At 34.7% G+C, this 25,669-nt stretch overlaps 1 long non-coding RNA gene across 12 annotated transcripts in view; it reads right to left on the bottom strand.

Annotated features, from left to right (window-relative positions):
* Positions 1-385: 385 nt before the first annotated feature.
* LOC128026746 (uncharacterized) overlaps positions 386-25,669 on the bottom strand; it is a 97,858-nt gene continuing 72,574 nt past the window's right edge. The window contains exons 1-6 of one of the 12 annotated variants that reach the window (XR_008186508.1): positions 16,708-16,858; positions 16,382-16,542; positions 15,593-15,708; positions 15,390-15,474; positions 14,759-14,886; positions 14,260-14,638 (exon numbers count right to left, since the gene is read on the bottom strand). This is a non-coding gene — a long non-coding RNA (uncharacterized LOC128026746). The other 11 variants (XR_008186503.1, XR_008186505.1, XR_008186506.1 and 8 more) reach the window with 11 other exon arrangements.

The raw sequence follows: 25,669 nt of genomic DNA, 5'->3' as shown, positions 1-25,669 counted from the left end.
CCCAGTATCTTGCTGCTCAGGTGCTGGACATCAGTAATGTGCATGCTCTTGGTTTTAATGCAGTACAAGATCCACGTTGATCATTCCTGCTACATTCTCAGTTATCCCTCAAGTGTTTGTAACAATAAAGCCCATGGCACCATCTTGTAATGCAGAATAATTAATCTCGTAACTCCCTTTATTTCATATTTGTTACTAAAATATAAAAAAATTACTTTCTGGTGTACTGATGTCCCAGATGTTATTAATCCGATCAAAAATGTTTATGTTTTAAATAAAAAAATAATCCCAATAATTAATATGTAGTTTTTTCAAGTCTAAAATAAACACATATCAGCCTACCTAGTAAAATTATGTATTTACCAAGAATCTTCAGAACACAATATTCACCATTTTCATTTTATTGAAGCATAGACTATAAAGTTGATAAAGTAGCATCAAGACGAATAAGATTCAATGAAAATAATTATCATAAAAAATACATTAACCTCATATATAAATCAGTTCACACAGATGAGTGATGAAATGTCCTTAAAAGTCACACAGTCCCATCCAGTCAACTGTGATACAGATCATGTGATACATATAAGACATGAGATACTGTTCCAGAAAATAATGATTCCCATCATCACATCTAAACTGGTTTCATCTCCCCATCATGATCTTCTTCTCTCGTGTCTGGAAACAGTTTGTGGCTGATATCCAGCACTGATGTGGTGTAGCTTCTCTCAGCCAGAAGATCTCTCAGTCCTAAGATCCCAGACCTGGTCAAAGTGAAACAAACAATCCAGATGAAGTTGTTTAATGGGCAGAGAGCGCAGCTTATGTTCTGTGTGGTTTTAGCAGGGTGAGTAACTATGACCCTTGTAGTACTGTACACTTACCATTCTTCAAGCTGTTTTGAGACCTTTTGAGAAGCTTTTTCTCTGAAGAGAATTTAGCACATCCTCTTCTTTCAGTCCTTTCAAGAGCATCACTTGGTCAAAACCCCTCATTTGGCTGATGAGATCATCTGTACAAATTAAAATACTGCAATAAAAATTAAAGAATTAAGAAAAAGTTACAGAGGCAAAGGTCTTGCTCATGAGACTGCATTAGCATGTGTAGTTCTCAGAGACTCTAGAATTCATCTATTGTTGCAGTAAATGTGTTTTCTTCCTCTAGAATCTTTCTCCAAAGTTCCTGACTTCTCTCACAAATGTGTTTTAGTCTGTGCAGTGTAAGGCCTGGCTTCAAACCAATCAACTATCAATTCATAATTTATAACATAACATTTAGAAAACAATGAAATAATGTACATTGGTGTTTATATGAACTAAACCAATTTCATGATACTTGTCTACTCTTAAAACAGGTGGTGTGTTTTTAAAAACATAATATTAAAAATGTCCAGTCACACTTTGCTAACATGCTGTAATTGTAATAGTAAAAAAAGAAATCAAGGCTGACATGACCAGTTCTGTGAGAGATCATCATAAAGTCCTGTAACACAGCATTGCTTCAACACACACATACCAGAGGACTTCTGTTTGTTTGAGCACAAGATGGCCATCTTCATTTCTCATCCTGAGCAAATCATTTCCTTGGTCTTCCTTCTCTTCTGTGAAACAGGATAATCTCTACTTACTCTCTGTGCAATTAATATAGCTCATTAAACATAATTAAGTTAATTTAAAGTAAGATTCAGACCAGAGCATTTGATGAGTAAACAAATGTACCTGGGAAGAGCTGATCATGGCAAGATTCGCTGAGACTCAGTAATAGCTCTTTTAGTTTTTAGGAAGGTTTGTGAGGGTTGGCTCTTGAGTGAGTTGTTGAGCTTGATATTTTAGACCTGAAAAAGAAGAACAGCATTAGGATTATCTGCAAAAAATCCTGTAAGACAGAAAGAAGGAAATATTATTAATTACGTGCAACTTGTACATTACACCTCTGTAAAGATGCTGTATAATTAAATGTTAAATGCATCCATTATTGAAAGCAAGTAATTAATAGCAAGCTATAGTCATATGAATTCTTTTGATAGTGTCAGATGAGACCGTCCTGGGGCTTGTACAATATCATACAAGTGTTAAACTGGATTATTAAGACTGTGATGTGTTTAGGGATCATTTTTAAGACTTTGACCCTGTCCAGATACCCACACTTGCAGTCTTGGCCACTTGAGAGTGTGTGTACGTGACAGTGTGTGAACGAGACTGTCTTAATAATGCCAAAGCACAGCGTCCTTAACACACACTAAACCTCTCCAATACTGCTCCGGAGCGCTATACAAAGCTTAGTGTATCCCATCATGCATCATGTTTTGGAATAAATCGTCAGACTTTTTGCCGAGATCTCACAAGAGGTCATGGGAAGCTGTCCAATGTACAGTATGTGAAATATTGATAATTAGTTATTAAAAATCTCTGTAAACACATAAGTGTCCCATAAGGCAGTGGCTCCCAATCCTGGTCCTGGAGAAGCCCAACACTGCACATTTGAGATGTCTCCCTGATCAAACACACCTGATTCAACTCATCAGCTCATCAGTGAAGACTCCAAGGCAGATAAGAGAGACGCCAAAACCGTGCAGTGCTGGGGTTCTCCAGGATCAGGATTGGGAAACACAGTCATCAGGTCATGAAAAGTTCGACACACACTCGTGGTCATCATGCTCACTCGAACACTAGGCCAAATACAGGAAAGACTTCAAATAAGTAATCAAGTGGTCAAGTGCAAAGATGGCAAGTGTGGGTATTTGGACAGTGCAACAGTTTAAGAAACAACAAATGCTGTACAAATTATAACAGCAGGAATGTTTGATAAAAGGGACAAACTATCACAGACTTACTGCTGCATATATCTGCCTCCGCAGCTTTCTGTCTTCTCCATTTCTGAAGGAATCCCTCTCCAGAAACACCACTGGGCTGACTGCCTTTATGTCTTTTCAGCTAAAAATAAAAATAAAAATAATAAAAAGGGGAGAGTAAATAAAACTGAATTATATACAGAATGTTAATAATGATCTGTGAGCAAAATATTTAGATATAATAAATATATATAAATATATATATAAATATAAACTGATATGAATGAACTGCAAAATGGAAAAATACATGTTTTATTATTTATTTTTAATTGGATTTTTTATTTTTTTTTGGATTTACATTAAAAGGTATTAAAAGCATGGTACAGAACATATGATTACTGTGATATCTGTCATATAAAAGCACATACAAACACTAACATTACAGTGATACAAACATAGCTGGTTTGGTGATTATTGTATTGTTGTATTGATTATTAATATACCATAGTAAACTACAGTTACTGTTACTAATGTCCTGTTTACTGTGTTTTAACTTCACATTTCATTTATTACTATTGTAAGTGTCGTGATTACCATGATTTTACTACAAATACAACTTACATCATTGATCCTGAAATTAATAATAATATAAAACGGATCGAAGGTCTATGGCACGTCACGTGACAGATAGAGTTTAATCAGACTAATTAGCAGCTGTGTTCATTTATTTAAACGCAATGAAACTCAAAGACAGCCGCGGATGACCGATATAATACAGCGATTAAACATATGGCACTAATCTGATTAATAAATAAGACAGAATACATTTTATAAAAGGCATTAAAAGAGCGTACGACTACTCACCCAAACTGTGGAACTGATAGCAAGTATCGCGATATATGCTGAATGAGACTTCTTAAACGTGATTTCATAGCGATAAACATCTCATGTCCTCGTGTCGAATTCTGACGCCAAAAGTTTCCCATTGAAAGCAATGAAGGTCGTAGTGCTTCGATATTCGACGCCGAGAGGCACATTTGGCGTCATGAAAGTGACGCTAGGGGCGCTTGACCATGCTTCGGTTTTTGACGCCTTTGGAGTGAGAATGGGTTGGTATTCTTCAGTGCAAATCTTGCCAAACTGATAGATGCTTATGCCTTATGAAGTACAATGTTTTCTGCAATGCTGTAAAACAGTTTTTAATGTGTTAGAAGTTATATACACAAAAACTAATGTTAGGACTTCAATGATCAAGATTGTCAGTTTACAGCTTTCTGAGTCCAGTAATGTTGAAATAGTGTTTCTGTTCAAATGAAGTGAAATCAAGCCCAAATCTGCTCAAAAGCTTGTCTCTCCAATAGAGAAAGCTGTTTCATTCAGTATTCAGTGCAAATCTTGCCAAACTGATAGATGCTTATGCCTTATGAAGTACAATGTTTTCTGCAATGCTGTAAGACAGTTTTTAATGTCTTAGAAGTTATATACACAAAAACTAATGTTAGGACTTCAATGATCAAGATTGTCAGTTTACAGCTTTCTGAGTCCAGTAATGCTGAAATAGTACTTCTGTTCAAATGAAGTGAAATCTAGCCCAAATCTGCTCAAAAGCTTGTCTCTCTAATAGAGAAAGCTGTTTCATTCAGTATTCAGTGCAAATCTTGCCAAACTGATAGATGTTTATGCCTTATGAAGTACAATGTTTTCTGCAATGCTGTAAAGCAGTTTTTAATGTGTTAGAAGTTATATACACAAAAACTAATGTTAGGACTTCAATGATCAAGATTGTCAGTTTACAGCTTTCTGAGTCCAGTAATGCTGAAATAGTACTTCTGTTCAAATGAAGTGAAATCTAGCCCAAATCTGCTCAAAAGCTTGTCTCTCTAATAGAGAAAGCTGTTTCATTCAGTATTCAGTGCAAATCTTGCCAAACTGATAGATGCATATGCCATATGAAATACAATGTTTTCTGCAATGCTGTAAGACAGTTTTTAATGTGTTAGAAGTTATATGCACAAAAACTTATGTTAGGACTTCAATGATCAAGATTGTCAGTTTACAGCTTTCTGAGTCCAGTAATGCTGAAATAGTACTTCTGTTCAAATGAAGTGAAATCTAGCCCAAATCTGCTCAAAAGCTTGTCTCTCTATTAGAGAAAGCTGTTTCATTCAGTATTCTTCAGTGCAAATCTTGCCAAACTGATAGATGCTTATGCCTTATGAAGTACAATGTTTTCTGCAATGCTGTAAAACAGTTTTTAATGTGTTAGAAGTTATATACACAAAAACTAATGTTAGGACTTCAATGATCAAGATTGTCAGTTTACAGCTTTCTGAGTCCAGTAATGTTGAAATAGTGTTTCTGTTCAAATGAAGTGAAATCAAGCCCAAATCTGCTCAAAAGCTTGTCTCTCCAATAGAGAAAGCTGTTTCATTCAGTATTCGGTGCAAATCTTGCCAAAGTGATAGATGCTTATGCCTTATGAAGTACAATGTTTTCTGCAATGCTGTAAGACAGTTTTTAATGTGTTAGAAGTTATATACACAAAAACTAATGTTAGGACTTCAATGATCAAGATTGTCAGTTTACAGCTTTCTGAGTCCAGTAATGTTGAAATAGTGCTTCTGTTCAAATGAAGTGAAATCAAGCCCAAATCTGCTCAAAAGCTTGTCTCTCTATTAGAGAAAGCTGTTTCATTCAATATTCAGTGCAAACCTTGCCAAACTGAAACATGCTTATGTCTTATGAAATAAAATGTTTTCTGCAATGCTGTAAGACAGTTTTTAATGTGTTAGAAGTTATATACACAAAAACTAATGTTAGGACTTCAATGATCAAGATTGTCAGTTTACAGCTTTCTGAGTCCAGTAATGTTGAAATAGTGCTTCTGTTCAAATGAAGTGAAACAAGCCCAAATCTGCTCAAAAGCTTGTCTCTCTAATAGAGAAAGCAGTTTCATTCAGTATTTAGTGCAAATCTTGCCAAACTGATAGATGCTTATGCCATATGAAATTCAATGTTTTCTGCAATGCTGTAAGACAGTTTTTAATGTGTTAGAAGTTATATGCACAAAAACTTATGTTAGGACTTCAATGCTCAAGATTGTCAGTTTACAACTTTCTGAGTCCAGTAATGCTGAAATAGTGCTTCTGTTCAAATGAAGTGAAATCTAGCCCAAATCTGCTCAAAAGCTTGTCTCTCTATTAGAGAAAGCTGTTTCATTCAGTATTCAGTGCAAATCTTGCCAAACTGATAGATGCTTATGCCTTATGAAGTACAATGTTTTCTGCAATGCTGTAAAACAGTTTTTAATGTGTTAGAAGTTATATACACAAAAACTAATGTTAGGACTTCAATGATCAAGATTGTCAGTTTACAGCTTTCTGAGTCCAGAAATGTTGAAATAGTGTTTCTGTTCAAATGAAGTGAAATCAAGCCCAAATCTGCTCAAAAGCTTGTCTCTCTAATAAGGAAAGCTGTTTCATTCAGTATTCAGTGCAAATCTTGCCAAACTGATAGATGCTTATGCCATATGAAATACAATGTTTTCTGCAATGCTGTAAGACAGTTTTTAATGTGTTAGAAGTTATATGCACAAAAACTTATGTTAGGACTTCAATGATCAAGATTGTCAGTTTACAGCTTTCTGAGTCCAGTAATGCTGAAATAGTACTTCTGTTCAAATGAAGTGAAATCTAGCCCAAATCTGCTCAAAAGCTTGTCTCTCTATTAGAGAAAGCTGTTTCATTCAGTATTCAGTGCAAATCTTGCCAAACTGATAGATGTTTATGCCTTATGAAGTACAATGTTTTCTGCAATGCTGTAAAGCAGTTTTTAATGTGTTAGAAGTTATATACACAAAAACTAATGTTAGGACTTCAATGATCAAGATTGTCAGTTTACAGCTTTCTGAGTCCAGTAATGCTGAAACAGTACTTCTGTTCAAATGAAGTGAAATCTAGCCCAAATCTGCTCAAAAGCTTGTCTCTCTAATAGAGAAAGCTGTTTCATTCAGTATTCAGTGCAAATCTTGCCAAACTGATAGATGCTTATGCCATATGAAGTACAATGTTTTCTGCAATGCTGTAAAACAGTTTTTAATGTGTTAGAAGTTATATACACAAAAACTAATGTTAGGACTTCAATGATCAAGATTGTCAGTATACAGCTTTCTGAGTCCAGAAATGTTGAAATAGTGTTTCTGTTCAAATGAAGTGAAATCAAGCCCAAATCTGCTCAAAAGCTTGTCTCTCTATTAGAGAAAGCTGTTTCATTCAGTATTCAGTGCAAATCTTGCCAAACTGATAGATGCTTATGCCTTATGAAGTACAATGTTTTCTGCAATGCTGTAAAACAGTTTTTAATGTGATAGAAGTTATATACACAAAAACTAATGTTAGGACTTCAATGATCAAGATTGTCAGTTTACAGCTTTCTGAGTCCAGTAATGTTGAAATAGTGTTTCTGTTCAAATGAAGTGAAATCAAGCCCAAATCTGCTCAAAAGCTTGTCTCTCCAATAGAGAAAGCTGTTTCATTCAGTATTCAGTGCAAATCTTGCCAAACTGATAGATGCTTATTATGCCTTATGAAGTACAATGTTTTCTGCAATGCTGTAAGACAGTTTTTAATGTGTTAGAAGTTATATACACAAAAACTAATGTTAGGACTTCAATGATCAAGATTGTCAGTTTACAGCTTTCTGAGTCCAGTAATGCTGAAATAGTACTTTGTTCAAATGAAGTGAAATCTAGCCCAAATCTGCTCAAGAGCTTGTCTCTCTAATAGAGAAAGCTGTTTCATTCAGTATTCAGTGCAAATCTTGCCAAACTGATAGATGCTTATGCCATATGAAATACAATGTTTTCTGCAATGCTGTAAGACAGTTTTTAATGTGTTAGAAGTTATATGCACAAAAACTTATGTTAGGACTTCAATGATCAAGATTGTCAGTTTACAGCTTTCTGAGTCCAGTACTGCTGAAATAGTACTTCTGTTCAAATGAAGTGAAATCTAGCCCAAATCTGCTCAAAAGCTTGTCTCTCTATTAGAGAAAGCTGTTTCATTCAGTATTCAGTGCAAATCTTGCCAAACTGATAGATGCTTATGCCTTATGAAGTACAATGTTTTCTGCAATGCTGTAAGACAGTTTTTAATGTGTTAGAAGTTATATGCACAAAAACTTATGTTAGGACTTCAATGATCAAGATTGTCAGTTTACAGCTTTCTGAGTCCAGTAATGCTGAAATAGTACTTCTGTTCAAATGAAGTGAAATCTAGCCCAAATCTGCTCAAAAGCTTGTCTCTCTATTAGAGAAAGCTGTTTCATTCAGTATTCAGTGCAAATCTTGCCAAACTGATAGATGCTTATGCCTTATGAAGTACAATGTTTTCTGCAATGCTGTAAAACAGTTTTTAATGTGTTAGAAGTTATATACACAAAAACTAATGTTAGGACTTCAATGATCAAGATTGTCAGTTTACAGCTTTCTGAGTCCAGAAATGTTGAAATAGTGTTTCTGTTCAAATGAAGTGAAATCAAGCCCAAATCTGCTCAAAAGCTTGTCTCTCTAATAAGGAAAGCTGTTTCATTCAGTATTCAGTGCAAATCTTGCCAAACTGATAGATGCTTATGCCATATGAAATACAATGTTTTCTGCAATGCTGTAAGACAGTTTTTAATGTGTTAGAAGTTATATGCACAAAAACTTATGTTAGGACTTCAATGATCAAGATTGTCAGTTTACAGCTTTCTGAGTCCAGTAATGCTGAAATAGTACTTCTGTTCAAATGAAGTGAAATCTAGCCCAAATCTGCTCAAAAGCTTGTCTCTCTATTAGAGAAAGCTGTTTCATTCAGTATTCAGTGCAAATCTTGCCAAACTGATAGATGTTTATGCCTTATGAAGTACAATGTTTTCTGCAATGCTGTAAAGCAGTTTTTAATGTGTTAGAAGTTATATACACAAAAACTAATGTTAGGACTTCAATGATCAAGATTGTCAGTTTACAGCTTTCTGAGTCCAGTAATGCTGAAATAGTACTTCTGTTCAAATGAAGTGAAATCTAGCCCAAATCTGCTCAAAAGCTTGTCTCTCTATTAGAGAAAGCTGTTTCATTCAGTATTCAGTGCAAATCTTGCCAAACTGATAGATGCTTATGCCTTATGAAGTACAATGTTTTCTGCAATGCTGTAAGACAGTTTTTAATGTGTTAGAAGTTATATACACAAAAACTAATGTTAGGACTTCAATGATCAAGATTGTCAGTTTACAGCTTTCTGAGTCCAGTAATGTTGAAATAGTGTTTCTGTTCAAATGAAGTGAAATCAAGCCCAAATCTGCTCAAAAGCTTGTCTCTCCAATAGAGAAAGCTGTTTCATTCAGTATTCAGTGCAAATCTTGCCAAACTGATAGATGCTTATTATGCCTTATGAAGTACAATGTTTTCTGCAATGCTGTAAGACAGTTTTTAATGTGTTAGAAGTTATATACACAAAAACTAATGTTAGGACTTCAATGATCAAGATTGTCAGTTTACAGCTTTCTGAGTCCAGTAATGCTGAAATAGTACTTCTGTTCAAATGAAGTGAAATCTAGCCCAAATCTGCTCAAAAGCTTGTCTCTCTATTAGAGAAAGCTGTTTCATTCAGTATTCTTCAGTGCAATTCTTGCCAAACTGATAGATGCTTATGCCTTATGAAGTACAATGTTTTTGCAATGCTGTAAAACAGTTTTTAATGTGTTAGAAGTTATATACACAAAAACTTATGTTAGGACTTCAATGATCAAGATTGTCAGTTTACAGCTTTCTGAGTCCAGTAATGCTGAAATAGTACTTCTGTTCAAATGAAGTGAAATCTAGCCCAAATCTGCTCAAAAGCTTGTCTCTCTATTAGAGAAAGCTGTTTCATTCAGTATTCTCAACCCATTCTCATTCCAAAGGCGTCAAAAACCGAAGCATGGTCAAGCGCCCCTAGCGTCACTTTTATGACGCCAAATGTGCCTCTCGGCGTCGAATATCGAAGCACTACGACCTTCATTGCTTTCAATGGGAAACTTTTGGCGTCAGAATTCGACACATGGACATGAGATGTTTATCGCTATGAAATCACGTTCAAGAAGTCTCATTCAGCACACATCGCGATACTTGCTATCAGTGACTGTTCCACAGTTTGGGTGAGTAGTCGTATATACGCTCTTTTAATGCCTTTTATAAAATGTATTCTGTCTTATTTATTAATCAGATTAGTGCCATATGTTTAATCGCTGTATTATATCGGTCATCCGCGGCTGTCTTTGAGTTTCATTGCGTTTAAATAAATGAACACAGCTGCTAATTAGTCTGATTAAACTCTATCTGTCACGTGACGTGCCATAGACCTTCGATCCGTTTTATATTATTATTAATTTCAGGATCAATGATGTAAGTTGTATTTGTAGTAAAATCATGGTAATCACGACACTTACAATAGTAATAAATGAAATGTGAAGTTAAAACACAGTAAATGGGACATTAGTAACTGTAACTGTAGTTTTACTATGGTATATTAATAATCAATAAAACAATACAATAATCACCAAACCAGCTATGTTTGTATCACTGTAATGTTAGTGTTTGTATGTGCTTTTATATGACAGATATCACAGTAATCATATGTTCTGTACCATGCTTTTAATACCTTTTAATGTAATCCAAAAAAAAAAAAAAAATCCAATTAAAAATAAATAATAAAACATGCATTTTTCCATCTTGCAGTTCTTTCATATCAGTTTATATATATATTATATATATATATTATATCTAAATATTTTGCTCACAGATCATTATTAACATTCTGTATATAATTCAATTTTATTTACTCTCCCCTTTTTATTATTTTTATTTTTATTTTTAGCTGAAAAGACATGAAGGCAGTCAGCCCAGTGGTGTTTCTGGAGAGGGATTCCTTCAGAAATGGAGAAGACAGAAAGCTGCGGAGGCAGATATATGCAGCAGTAAGTCTGTGATAGTTTGTCCCTTTTATCAAACATTCCTGCTGTTATAATTTGTACAGCATTTGTTGTTTCTTAAACTGTTGCACTGTCCAAATACCCACACTTCCCATCTTTGCACTTGACCACTTGATTACTTATTTGAAGTCTTTCCTGTATTTGGCCTAGTGTTCGAGTGAGCATGATGACCACGAGTGTGTGTCGAACTTTTCATGACCTGATGACTGTGTTTCCCAATCCTGATCCTGGAGAACCCCAGCACTGCACGGTTTTGGCGTCTCTCTTATCTGCCTTGGAGTCTTCACTGATGAGCTGATGAGTTGAATCAGGTGTGTTTGATCAGGGAGACATCTCAAATGTGCAGTGTTGGGGTTCTCCAGGACCAGGATTGGGAGCCACTGCCTTATGGGACACTTATGTGTTTACAGAGATTTTTAATAACTAATTATCAATATTTCACATACTGTACATTGGACAGCTTCCCATGACCTCTTGTGAGATCTCGGCAAAAAGTCTGACGATTTATTCCAAAACATGATGCATGATGGGATACACTAAGCTTTGTATAGCGCTCCGGAGCAGTATTGGAGAGGTTTAGTGTGTGTTAAGGACGCTGTGCTTTGGCATTATTAAGACAGTCTCGTTCACACACTGTCACGTACACACACTCTCAAGTGGCCAAGACTGCAAGTGTGGGTATCTGGACAGGGTCAAAGTCTTAAAAATGATCCCTAAACACATCACAGTCTTAATAATCCAGTTTAACACTTGTATGATATTGTACAAGCCCCAGGACGGTCTCATCTGACACTATCAAAAGAATTCATATGACTATAGCTTGCTATTAATTACTTGCTTTCAATAATGGATGCATTTAACTTTTAATTATACAGCATCTTTACAGAGGCTGCTTTTATGGTCTAAACAAAACACAGTGTAATGTATAAGTTGAATGTAATTTAATATTTCCTTCCTTTCTGTCTTACAGGATTGTTTGAGGATAACGCTGTAGCTCCATCATGCACAAGGACTCACCTCGTTAACTCTTTATCCCCCGCACACACAGAAATGGTCCCTGGATCAGTGATTAGACTTTGCAGTGGTTTGATTTTTGCAGAAGATGTAACTTTGTTTTAATTATAAGCTCATAATGAATACATTACAGAACCAGTGATGAAAACAATAGTTAAAAATAGCGCTCCATATTAAAAATATATTGCACACTTGACATGCATGTCTTCATGGTGTTTTTTTGTGAGTTTGAAACATTTACATTGTGTTGTATAACATTTTGGTCACAACACTTTTTCCAGTGTTCTCTGAAAGACATACTGTATTTACTGTTTTGTTTTTTAATAAAAGCATTTTCATTTGCATACTGAAAATAGTTAATGTTTACAACATAACTGCCTTTTTATTCTTTATGGTGGCAAAAACGAGCTTGGTGACAGAGGATGCAGTGTAGTAATTTGGGCATGTTGTCTTTAAATGAGTTTGACATATCAATAAATAATGGAAGATCCTTACAAAAATATGCATGTTTATTATGCTTTATGTATTTATTTGTTCATTCATTCATTCATTAATTTATAATTTCTGTTTTTATTCCTAGGGTTCAAATGGTAGAGAATGGTAAATCACAGAAACACAAATGTGAACAATTTTAACTTTAAAACACAATGTAATATACAATGTAAATTTTAGAAGCACGTCATTTGATTAGTAAATATATTTGTCTTTGGTCAAAAAAAAAATACAAATCTTAAAAATGTGTCTTATATTTATTATAGAGGAATCTGTCTGTTGGATACAACTGCGACTGCTGGGCATGTGCACATCAATATTGGCCAATGTTTGTCAAGCTGAACAACGGAGGAAGGTGAAGACGTTAATAAAACAGAATCTAATAAGTAGCAAGCTTAATCTATTGTTAACCGAATCTATCCTTTCAGCCGAAAAACGAAAGACGTCGGTCATACATGGATAAGGAAGTGTGACGCTGCTGCTCAGCTTAGATGTCATTGGCTATGATTTTCAGGACAGTCTGTGGTTGGACTATCTTTTAACCCATATTAAACAGCGCATCATGTAAAAAAGTATGTTTTGCTGCTATCATCACATTAGTAATATATTAAGTCAACAATGAAGTGTTGCTATCTTGACAAAAATGACATCTTTAGCGAGATCCTAATCCTAACCCTAATCATAACTTCAATGAACTACAAAAAACAGCCCCCTAGTGTTGCCTTTGCATAGATAGAACGACGGAGGCTTGTGGGTAATGTAGTTTAAAACTTTTTATTAACGAAACTAAATTATTTATTTATTTTAAGGAAAACTGGATATCTAAATATGTTTATTGTGCAAACCTCTATGATATATTTGAGAGGCAGGCTGAAATGTGGTATTTTACAGTGAGCAATATTTAAAATGCCTTTATGTCAGCTTTCCATTTATTTCTGAAAACTGAGCTCAACATTATTTTATCAGCATAGCATAAGTAATAATCTTGCCCATTTTCTCTTTGATATGTTAATTGGACTCTGATTTACAGCCATTTGAAATGTACAGTTTTGGGCTCTTCCGGGGGGTGCTACTGGGCCCCTGGGGGTAGCAGGGCAGTAAAACCTACATATATGTATTCTCCTCATCATGAACAACAAACTGAGCTGAGTCACATTTATATCTGACAGTTTTCACAGTCCTCTGTTTTCTATTCTATTCATCATGACTATTATACCTTTTGACAGGACATTGTGAGGCCATCTGATGAAACATTGAAAAATTAGAAAGAAATGATTTAATAATGAAAATAATAGATTATTTATTTGATTTTTGAAGTATATGGCAAGAAATATAATGGATGAACCTGCAACAACTTGCCTTTATCTATTCCCCACCTGTAAAGCAGTAATCAAGGACAATGTATACACATTGTGATACTTCACTATTACACAAGGACAAATTCATGCAGTGCTAAGAATATTAATTTATATATATATATATATATATATATATATATATATATATATATATATATATATATATATATATAACTATTTAGCAAAAATCAGTGTAAAAATGTCCTCCTCACCCCAGTATCTTGCTGCTCAGGTGCTGGACATCAGTAATGTGCATGCTCTTGGTTTTAATGCAGTACAAGATCCACGTTGATCATTCCTGCTACATTCTCAGTTATCCCTCAAGTGTTTGTAACAATAAAGCCCATGGCACCATCTTGTAATGCAGAATAATTAATCTCGTAACTCCCTTTATTTCATATTTGTTACTAAAATATAAAAAAATTACTTTCTGGTGTACTGATGTCCCAGATGTTATTAATCCGATCAAAAATGTTTATGTTTTAAATAAAAAAATAATCCCAATAATTAATATGTAGTTTTTTCAAGTCTAAAATAAACACATATCAGCCTACCTAGTAAAATTATGTATTTACCAAGAATCTTCAGAACACAATATTCACCATTTTCATTTTATTGAAGCATAGACTATAAAGTTGATAAAGTAGCATCAAGACGAATAAGATTCAATGAAAATAATTATCATAAAAAATACATTAACCTCATATATAAATCAGTTCACACAGATGAGTGATGAAATGTCCTTAAAAGTCACACAGTCCCATCCAGTCAACTGTGATACAGATCATGTGATACATATAAGACATGAGATACTGTTCCAGAAAATAATGATTCCCATCATCACATCTAAACTGGTTTCATCTCCCCATCATGATCTTCTTCTCTCGTGTCTGGAAACAGTTTGTGGCTGATATCCAGCACTGATGTGGTGTAGCTTCTCTCAGCCAGAAGATCTCTCAGTCCTAAGATCCCAGACCTGGTCAAAGTGAAACAAACAATCCAGATGAAGTTGTTTAATGGGCAGAGAGCGCAGCTTATGTTCTGTGTGGTTTTAGCAGGGTGAGTAACTATGACCCTTGTAGTACTGTACACTTACCATTCTTCAAGCTGTTTTGAGACCTTTTGAGAAGCTTTTTCTCTGAAGAGAATTTAGCACATCCTCTTCTTTCAGTCCTTTCAAGAGCATCACTTGGTCAAAACCCCTCATTTGGCTGATGAGATCATCTGTACAAATTAAAATACTGCAATAAAAATTAAAGAATTAAGAAAAAGTTACAGAGGCAAAGGTCTTGCTCATGAGACTGCATTAGCATGTGTAGTTCTCAGAGACTCTAGAATTCATCTATTGTTGCAGTAAATGTGTTTTCTTCCTCTAGAATCTTTCTCCAAAGTTCCTGACTTCTCTCACAAATGTGTTTTAGTCTGTGCAGTGTAAGGCCTGGCTTCAAACCAATCAACTATCAATTCATAATTTATAACATAACATTTAGAAAACAATGAAATAATGTACATTGGTGTTTATATGAACTAAACCAATTTCATGATACTTGTCTACTCTTAAAACAGGTGGTGTGTTTTTAAAAACATAATATTAAAAATGTCCAGTCACACTTTGCTAACATGCTGTAATTGTAATAGTAAAAAAAGAAATCAAGGCTGACATGACCAGTTCTGTGAGAGATCATCATAAAGTCCTGTAACACAGCATTGCTTCAACACACACATACCAGAGGACTTCTGTTTGTTTGAGCACAAGATGGCCATCTTCATTTCTCATCCTGAGCAAATCATTTCCTTGGTCTTCCTTCTCTTCTGTGAAACAGGATAATCTCTACTTACTCTCTGTGCAATTAATATAGCTCATTAAACATAATTAAGTTAATTTAAAGTAAGATTCAGACCAGAGCATTTGATGAGTAAACAAATGTACCTGGGAAGAGCTGATCATGGCAAGATTCGCTGAGACTCAGTAATAGCTCTTTTAGTTTTTAGGAAGGTTTGTGAGGGTTGGCTCTTGAGTGAGTTGTTGAGCTTGATATTTTAGACCTGAAAAAGAAGAACAGCATTAGGATTATCTGCAAAAAATCCTGTAAGACAGAAAGAAGGAAATATTATTAATTACGTGCAACTTGTACATTACACCTCTGTAAAGATGCTGTATAATTAAATGTTAAATGCATCCATTATTGAAAGCAAGTAATTAATAGCAAGCTATAGTCATATGAATTCTTTTGATAGTGTCAGATGAGACCGTCCTGGGGCTTGTACAATATCATACAAGTGTTAAACTGGATTATTAAGACTGTGATGTGTTTAGGGATCATTTTTAAGACTTTGACCCTGTCCAGATACCCACACTTGCAGTCTTGGCCACTTGAGAGTGTGTGTACGTGACAGTGTGTGAACGAGACTGTCTTAATAATGCCAAAGCACAGCGTCCTTAACACACACTAAACCTCTCCAATACTGCTCCGGAGCGCTATACAAAGCTTAGTGTATCCCATCATGCATCATGTTTTGGAATAAATCGTCAGACTTTTTGCCGAGATCTCACAAGAGGTCATGGGAAGCTGTCCAATGTACAGTATGTGAAATATTGATAATTAGTTATTAAAAATCTCTGTAAACACATAAGTGTCCCATAAGGCAGTGGCTCCCAATCCTGGTCCTGGAGAAGCCCAACACTGCACATTTGAGATGTCTCCCTGATCAAACACACCTGATTCAACTCATCAGCTCATCAGTGAAGACTCCAAGGCAGATAAGAGAGACGCCAAAACCGTGCAGTGCTGGGGTTCTCCAGGATCAGGATTGGGAAACACAGTCATCAGGTCATGAAAAGTTCGACACACACTCGTGGTCATCATGCTCACTCGAACACTAGGCCAAATACAGGAAAGACTTCAAATAAGTAATCAAGTGGTCAAGTGCAAAGATGGCAAGTGTGGGTATTTGGACAGTGCAACAGTTTAAGAAACAACAAATGCTGTACAAATTATAACAGCAGGAATGTTTGATAAAAGGGACAAACTATCACAGACTTACTGCTGCATATATCTGCCTCCGCAGCTTTCTGTCTTCTCCATTTCTGAAGGAATCCCTCTCCAGAAACACCACTGGGCTGACTGCCTTTATGTCTTTTCAGCTAAAAATAAAAATAAAAATAATAAAAAGGGGAGAGTAAATAAAACTGAATTATATACAGAATGTTAATAATGATCTGTGAGCAAAATATTTAGATATAATAAATATATATAAATATATATATAAATATAAACTGATATGAATGAACTGCAAAATGGAAAAATACATGTTTTATTATTTATTTTTAATTGGATTTTTTATTTTTTTTTGGATTTACATTAAAAGGTATTAAAAGCATGGTACAGAACATATGATTACTGTGATATCTGTCATATAAAAGCACATACAAACACTAACATTACAGTGATACAAACATAGCTGGTTTGGTGATTATTGTATTGTTGTATTGATTATTAATATACCATAGTAAACTACAGTTACTGTTACTAATGTCCTGTTTACTGTGTTTTAACTTCACATTTCATTTATTACTATTGTAAGTGTCGTGATTACCATGATTTTACTACAAATACAACTTACATCATTGATCCTGAAATTAATAATAATATAAAACGGATCGAAGGTCTATGGCACGTCACGTGACAGATAGAGTTTAATCAGACTAATTAGCAGCTGTGTTCATTTATTTAAACGCAATGAAACTCAAAGACAGCCGCGGATGACCGATATAATACAGCGATTAAACATATGGCACTAATCTGATTAATAAATAAGACAGAATACATTTTATAAAAGGCATTAAAAGAGCGTACGACTACTCACCCAAACTGTGGAACTGATAGCAAGTATCGCGATATATGCTGAATGAGACTTCTTGAACGTGATTTCATAGCGATAAACATCTCATGTCCTCGTGTCGAATTCTGACGCCAAAAGTTTCCCATTGAAAGCAATGAAGGTCGTAGTGCTTCGATATTCGACGCCGAGAGGCACATTTGGCGTCATGAAAGTGACGCTAGGGGCGCTTGACCATGCTTCGGTTTTTGACGCCTTTGGAGTGAGAATGGGTTGGTATTCTTCAGTGCAAATCTTGCCAAACTGATAGATGCTTATGCCTTATGAAGTACAATGTTTTCTGCAATGCTGTAAAACAGTTTTTAATGTGTTAGAAGTTATATACACAAAAACTAATGTTAGGACTTCAATGATCAAGATTGTCAGTTTACAGCTTTCTGAGTCCAGTAATGTTGAAATAGTGTTTCTGTTCAAATGAAGTGAAATCAAGCCCAAATCTGCTCAAAAGCTTGTCTCTCCAATAGAGAAAGCTGTTTCATTCAGTATTCAGTGCAAATCTTGCCAAACTGATAGATGCTTATGCCTTATGAAGTACAATGTTTTCTGCAATGCTGTAAGACAGTTTTTAATGTCTTAGAAGTTATATACACAAAAACTAATGTTAGGACTTCAATGATCAAGATTGTCAGTTTACAGCTTTCTGAGTCCAGTAATGCTGAAATAGTACTTCTGTTCAAATGAAGTGAAATCTAGCCCAAATCTGCTCAAAAGCTTGTCTCTCTAATAGAGAAAGCTGTTTCATTCAGTATTCAGTGCAAATCTTGCCAAACTGATAGATGTTTATGCCTTATGAAGTACAATGTTTTCTGCAATGCTGTAAAGCAGTTTTTAATGTGTTAGAAGTTATATACACAAAAACTAATGTTAGGACTTCAATGATCAAGATTGTCAGTTTACAGCTTTCTGAGTCCAGTAATGCTGAAATAGTACTTCTGTTCAAATGAAGTGAAATCTAGCCCAAATCTGCTCAAAAGCTTGTCTCTCTAATAGAGAAAGCTGTTTCATTCAGTATTCAGTGCAAATCTTGCCAAACTGATAGATGCATATGCCATATGAAATACAATGTTTTCTGCAATGCTGTAAGACAGTTTTTAATGTGTTAGAAGTTATATGCACAAAAACTTATGTTAGGACTTCAATGATCAAGATTGTCAGTTTACAGCTTTCTGAGTCCAGTAATGCTGAAATAGTACTTCTGTTCAAATGAAGTGAAATCTAGCCCAAATCTGCTCAAAAGCTTGTCTCTCTATTAGAGAAAGCTGTTTCATTCAGTATTCTTCAGTGCAAATCTTGCCAAACTGATAGATGCTTATGCCTTATGAAGTACAATGTTTTCTGCAATGCTGTAAAACAGTTTTTAATGTGTTAGAAGTTATATACACAAAAACTAATGTTAGGACTTCAATGATCAAGATTGTCAGTTTACAGCTTTCTGAGTCCAGTAATGTTGAAATAGTGTTTCTGTTCAAATGAAGTGAAATCAAGCCCAAATCTGCTCAAAAGCTTGTCTCTCCAATAGAGAAAGCTGTTTCATTCAGTATTCGGTGCAAATCTTGCCAAAGTGATAGATGCTTATGCCTTATGAAGTACAATGTTTTCTGCAATGCTGTAAGACAGTTTTTAATGTGTTAGAAGTTATATACACAAAAACTAATGTTAGGACTTCAATGATCAAGATTGTCAGTTTACAGCTTTCTGAGTCCAGTAATGTTGAAATAGTGCTTCTGTTCAAATGAAGTGAAATCAAGCCCAAATCTGCTCAAAAGCTTGTCTCTCTATTAGAGAAAGCTGTTTCATTCAATATTCAGTGCAAACCTTGCCAAACTGAAACATGCTTATGTCTTATGAAATAAAATGTTTTCTGCAATGCTGTAAGACAGTTTTTAATGTGTTAGAAGTTATATACACAAAAACTAATGTTAGGACTTCAATGATCAAGATTGTCAGTTTACAGCTTTCTGAGTCCAGTAATGTTGAAATAGTGCTTCTGTTCAAATGAAGTGAAACAAGCCCAAATCTGCTCAAAAGCTTGTCTCTCTAATAGAGAAAGCAGTTTCATTCAGTATTTAGTGCAAATCTTGCCAAACTGATAGATGCTTATGCCATATGAAATTCAATGTTTTCTGCAATGCTGTAAGACAGTTTTTAATGTGTTAGAAGTTATATGCACAAAAACTTATGTTAGGACTTCAATGCTCAAGATTGTCAGTTTACAACTTTCTGAGTCCAGTAATGCTGAAATAGTGCTTCTGTTCAAATGAAGTGAAATCTAGCCCAAATCTGCTCAAAAGCTTGTCTCTCTATTAGAGAAAGCTGTTTCATTCAATATTCAGTGCAAATCTTGCCAAACTGAAACATGCTTATGTCTTATGAAATAAAATGATTTCTGCAATGCTGTAAGACAGTTTTTAATGTGTTAGAAGTTATATGCACAAAAACTAATGTTTGGACTTCAATGATCAAGATTGTCAGTTTACAGCTTTCTGAGTCCAGTAATGCTGAAATAGTACTTCTGTTCAAATGAAGTGAAATCTAGCCCAAATCTGCTCAAAAGCTTGTCTCTCTAATAGAGAAAGCTGTTTCATTCAGTATTCAGTGCAAATCTTGCCAAACTGATAGATGCTTATGCCATATGAAATACAATGTTTTCTGCAATGCTGTAAGACAGTTTTTAATGTGTTAGAAGTTATATGCACAAAAACTTATGTTAGGACTTCAATGATCAAGATTGTCAGTTTACAGCTTTCTGAGTCCAGTAATGCTGAAATAGTACTTCTGTTCAAATGAAGTGAAATCTAGCCCAAATCTGCTCAAAAGCTTGTCTCTCTATTAGAGAAAGCTGTTTCATTCAGTATTCAGTGCAAATCTTGCCAAACTGATAGATGCTTATGCCTTATGAAGTACAATGTTTTCTGCAATGCTGTAAAACAGTTTTTAATGTGTTAGAAGTTATATACACAAAAACTAACGTTAGGACTTCAATGATCAAGATTGTCAGTTTACAGCTTTCTGAGTCCAGTAATGTTGAAATAGTGTTTCTGTTCAAATGAAGTGAAATCAAGCCCAAATCTGCTCAAAAGCTTGTCTCTCCAATAGAGAAAGCTGTTTCATTCAGTATTCAGTGCAAATCTTGCCAAACTGATAGATGCTTATGCCTTATGAAGTACAATGTTTTCTGCAATGCTGTAAGACAGTTTTTAATGTGTTAGAAGTTATATTCACAAAAACTAATGTTAGGACTTCAATGATCAAGATTGTCAGTTTACAGCTTTCTGAGTCCAGTAATGCTGAAACAGTACTTCTGTTCAAATGAAGTGAAATCTAGCCCAAATCTGCTCAAAAGCTTGTCTCTCTAATAGAGAAAGCTGTTTCATTCAGTATTCAGTGCAAATCTTGCCAAACTGATAGATGCTTATGCCATATGAAATACAATGTTTTCTGCAATGCTGTAAGACAGTTTTTAATGTGTTAGAAGTTATATGCACAAAAACTTATGTTAGGACTTCAATGATCAAGATTGTCAGTTTACAGCTTTCTGAGTCCAGTAATGCTGAAATAGTACTTCTGTTCAAATGAAGTGAAATCTAGCCCAAATCTGCTCAAAAGCTTGTCTCTCTATTAGAGAAAGCTGTTTCATTCAGTATTCAGTGCAAATCTTGCCAAACTGATAGATGCTTATGCCTTATGAAGTACAATGTTTTCTGCAATGCTGTAAAACATTTTTTAATGTGTTAGAAGTTATATACACAAAAACTAATGTTAGGACTTCAATGATCAAGATTGTCAGTTTACAGCTTTCTGAGTCCAGTAATGCTGAAATAGTACTTCTGTTCAAATGAAGTGAAATCTAGCCCAAATCTGCTCAAAAGCGTGTCTCTCTATTAGAGAAAGCTGTTTCATTCAGTATTCAGTGCAAATCTTGCCAAACTGATAGATGCTTATGCCTTATGAAGTACAATGTTTTCTGCAATGCTGTAAGACAGTTTTTAATGTGTTAGAAGTTATATGCACAAAAACTAATGTTAGGACTTCAATGATCAAGATTGTCAGTTTACAGCTTTCTGAGTCCAGTAATAGTGAAATAGTACTTCTGTTCAAATGAAGTGAAATCTAGCCCAAATCTGCTCAAAAGCTTGTCTCTCTATTAGAGAAAGCTGTTTCATTCAGTATTCGGTGCAAATCTTGCCAAACTGATAGATGCTTATGCCTTATGAAGTACAATGTTTTCTGCAATGCTGTAAAACAGTTTTTAATGTGTTAGAAGTTATATACACAAAAACTAATGTTAGGACTTCAATGATCAAGATTGTCAGTTTACAGCTTTCTGAGTCCAGTAATGTTGAAATAGTGTTTCTGTTCAAATGAAGTGAAATCAAGCCCAAATCTGCTCAAAAGCTTGTCTCTCCAATAGAGAAAGCTGTTTCATTCAGTATTCAGTGCAAATCTTGCCAAACTGATAGATGCTTATGCCTCATGAAGTACAATGTTTTCTGCAATGCTGTAAGACAGTTTTTAATGTGTTAGAAGTTATATTCACAAAAACTAATGTTAGGACTTCAATGATCAAGATTGTCAGTTTACAGCTTTCTGAGTCCAGTAATGTTGAAATAGTGTTTCTGTTCAAATGAAGTGAAATCAAGCCCAAATCTGCTCAAAAGCTTGTCTCTCTAATAGAGAAAGCTGTTTCATTCAGTATTCAGTGCAAATCTTGCCAAACTGATAGATGCTTATGCCTTATGAAGTACAATGTTTTCTGCAATGCTGTAAGACAGTTTTTAATGTGTTAGAAGTTATATTCACAAAAACTAATGTTAGGACTTCAATGATCAAGATTGTCAGTTTACAGCTTTCTGAGTCCAGTAATGTTGAAATAGTGTTTCTGTTCAAATGAAGTGAAATCAAGCCCAAATCTGCTCAAAAGCTTGTCTCTCTAATAGAGAAAGCTGTTTCATTCAGTATTCAGTGCAAATCTTGCCAAACTGATAGATGCTTATGCCTTATGAAGTACAATGTTTTCTGCAATGCTGTAAGACAGTTTTTAATGTGTTAGAAGTTATATGCACAAAAACTTATGTTAGGACCTCAATGATCAAGATTGTCAGTTTACAGCTTTCTGAGTCCAGAAATGTTGAAATAGTGTTTCTGTTCAAATGAAGTGAAATCAAGCCCAAATCTGCTCAAAAGCTTGTCTCTCTATTAGAGAAAGCTGTTTCATTCAGTATTCAGTGCAAATCTTGCCAAACTGATAGATGCTTATGCCTTATGAAGTACAATGTTTTCTGCAATGCTGTAAAACAGTTTTTAATGTGTTAGAAGTTATATACACAAAAACTAATGTTAGGACTTCAATGATCAAGATTGTCAGTTTACAGCTTTCTGAGTCCAGTAATGTTGAAATAGTGTTTCTGTTCAAATGAAGTGAAATCAAGCCCAAATTTGCTCAAAAGCTTGTCTCTCCAATAGAGAAAGCTGTTTCATTCAGTATTCAGTGCAAATCTTGCCAAACTGATAGATGCTTATGCCTTATGAAGTACAATGTTTTCTGCAATGCTGTAAGACAGTTTTTAATGTGTTAGAAGTTATATTCACAAAAACTAATGTTAGGACTTCAATGATCAAGATTGTCAGTTTACAGCTTTCTGAGTCCAGTAATGTTGAAATAGTGTTTCTGTTCAAATGAAGTGAAATCAAGCCCAAATCTGCTCAAAAGCTTGTCTCTCTAATAGAGAAAGCTGTTTCATTCAGTATTCAGTGCAAATCTTGCCAAACTGATAGATGCTTATGCCATATGAAATACAATGTTTTCTGCAATGCTGTAAGACAGTTTTTAATGTGTTAGAAGTTATATGCACAAAAACTTATGTTAGGACTTCAATGATCAAGATTGTCAGTTTACAGCTTTCTGAGTCCAGTAATGCTGAAATAGTACTTCTGTTCAAATGAAGTGAAATCTAGCCCAAATCTGCTCAAAAGCTTGTCTCACTATTAGAGAAAGCTGTTTCATTCAGTATTCAGTGCAAATCTTGCCAAACTGATAGATGCTTATGCCTTATGAAGTACAATGTTTTCTGCAATGCTGTAAAACAGTTTTTAATGTGTTAGAAGTTATATACACAAAAACTAATGTTAGGACTTCAATGATCAAGATTGTCAGTTTACAGCTTTCTGAGTCCAGTAATGCTGAAACAGTACTTCTGTTCAAATGAAGTGAAATCTAGCCCAAATCTGCTCAAAAGCTTGTCTCTCTATTAGAGAAAGCTGTTTCATTCAGTATTCAGTGCAAATCTTGCCAAACTGATAGATGCTTATGCCTTATGAAGTACAATGTTTTCTGCAATGCTGTAAAACAGTTTTTAATGTGTTAGAAGTTATATACACAAAAACTAATGTTAGGACTTCAATGATCAAGATTGTCAGTTTACAGCTTTCTGAGTCCAGTAATGTTGAAATAGTGTTTCTGTTCAAATGAAGTGAAATCAAGCCCAAATCTGCTCAAAAGCTTGTCTCTCCAATAGAGAAAGCTGTTTCATTCAGTATTCAGTGCAAATCTTGCCAAACTGATAGATGCTTATGCCTTATGAAGTACAATGTTTTCTGCAATGCTGTAAGACAGTTTTTAATGTGTTAGAAGTTATATTCACAAAAACTAATGTTAGGACTTCAATGATCAAGATTGTCAGTGTACAGCTTTCTGAGTCCAGTAATGTTGAAATAGTGTTTCTGTTCAAATGAAGTGAAATCAAGCCCAAATCTGCTCAAAAGCTTGTCTCTCTAATAGAGAAAGCTGTTTCATTCAGTATTCAGTGCAAATCTTGCCAAACTGATAGATGCTTATGCCATTTGAAATACAATGTTTTCTGCAATGCTGTAAGACAGTTTTTAATGTGTTAGAAGTTATATGCACAAAAACTTATGTTAGGACTTCAATGATCAAGATTGTCAGTTTACAGCTTTCTGAGTCCAGTAATGCTGAAATAGTACTTCTGTTCAAATGAAGTGAAATCTAGCCCAAATCTGCTCAAAAGCTTGTCTCTCTATTAGAGAAAGCTGTTTCATTCAGTATTCAGTGCAAATCTTGCCAAACTGATAGATGCTTATGCCTTATGAAGTACAATGTTTTCTGCAATGCTGTAAAACAGTTTTTAATGTGTTAGAAGTTATATACACAAAAACTAATGTTAGGACTTCAATGATCAAGATTGTCAGTTTACAGCTTTCTGAGTCCAGTAATGCTGAAACAGTACTTCTGTTCAAATGAAGTGAAATCTAGCCCAAATCTGCTCAAAAGCTTGTTTCTCTATTAGAGAAAGCTGTTTCATTCAGTATTCAGTGCAAATCTTGCCAAACTGACAGATGCTTATGCCTTATGAAGTACAATGTTTTCTGCAATGCTGTAAAACAGTTTTTAATGTGTTAGAAGTTATATACACAAAAACTAATGTTAGGACTTCAATGATCAAGATTGTCAGTTTACAGCTTTCTGAGTCCAGAAATGCTGAAATAGTACTTCTGTTCAAATGAAGTGAAATCTAGCCCAAATCTGCTCAAAAGCTTGTCTCTCTAATAGAGAAAGCTGTTTCATTCAGTATTCAGTGCAAATCTTGCCAAACTGATAGATGCTTATGCCATATGAAACACAATGTTTTCTGCAATGCTGTAAGACAGTTTTTAATGTGTTAGAAGTTATATGCACAAAAACTTATGTTAGGACTTCAATGATCAAGATTGTCAGTTCACAGCTTTCTGAGTCCAGTAATGCTGAAATAGTACTTCTGTTCAAATGAAGTGAAATCTAGCCCAAATCTGCTCAAAAGCTTGTCTCTCTATTAGAGAAAGCTGTTTCATTCAGTATTCAGTGCAAATCTTGCCAAACTGATAGATGCTTATGCCTTATGAAGTACAATGTTTTCTGCAATGCTGTAAAACAGTTTTTAATGTGTTAGAAGTTATATACACAAAAACTAATGTTAGGACTTCAATGATCAAGATTGTCAGTTTACAGCTTGCTGAGTCCAGTAATGCTGAAACAGTACTTCTGTTCAAATGAAGTGAAATCTAGCCCAAATCTGCTCAAAAGCTTGTCTCTCTATTAGAGAAAGCTGTTTCA

This window comes from Carassius gibelio, chromosome A13 (assembly GCF_023724105.1).
Source record: "Carassius gibelio isolate Cgi1373 ecotype wild population from Czech Republic chromosome A13, carGib1.2-hapl.c, whole genome shotgun sequence".
Taxonomy (NCBI): domain Eukaryota; kingdom Metazoa; phylum Chordata; class Actinopteri; order Cypriniformes; family Cyprinidae; genus Carassius; species Carassius gibelio.
Note: the sequence above shows the minus strand (reverse complement) of the source record. Positions and strands in the feature narration are given on the sequence as shown.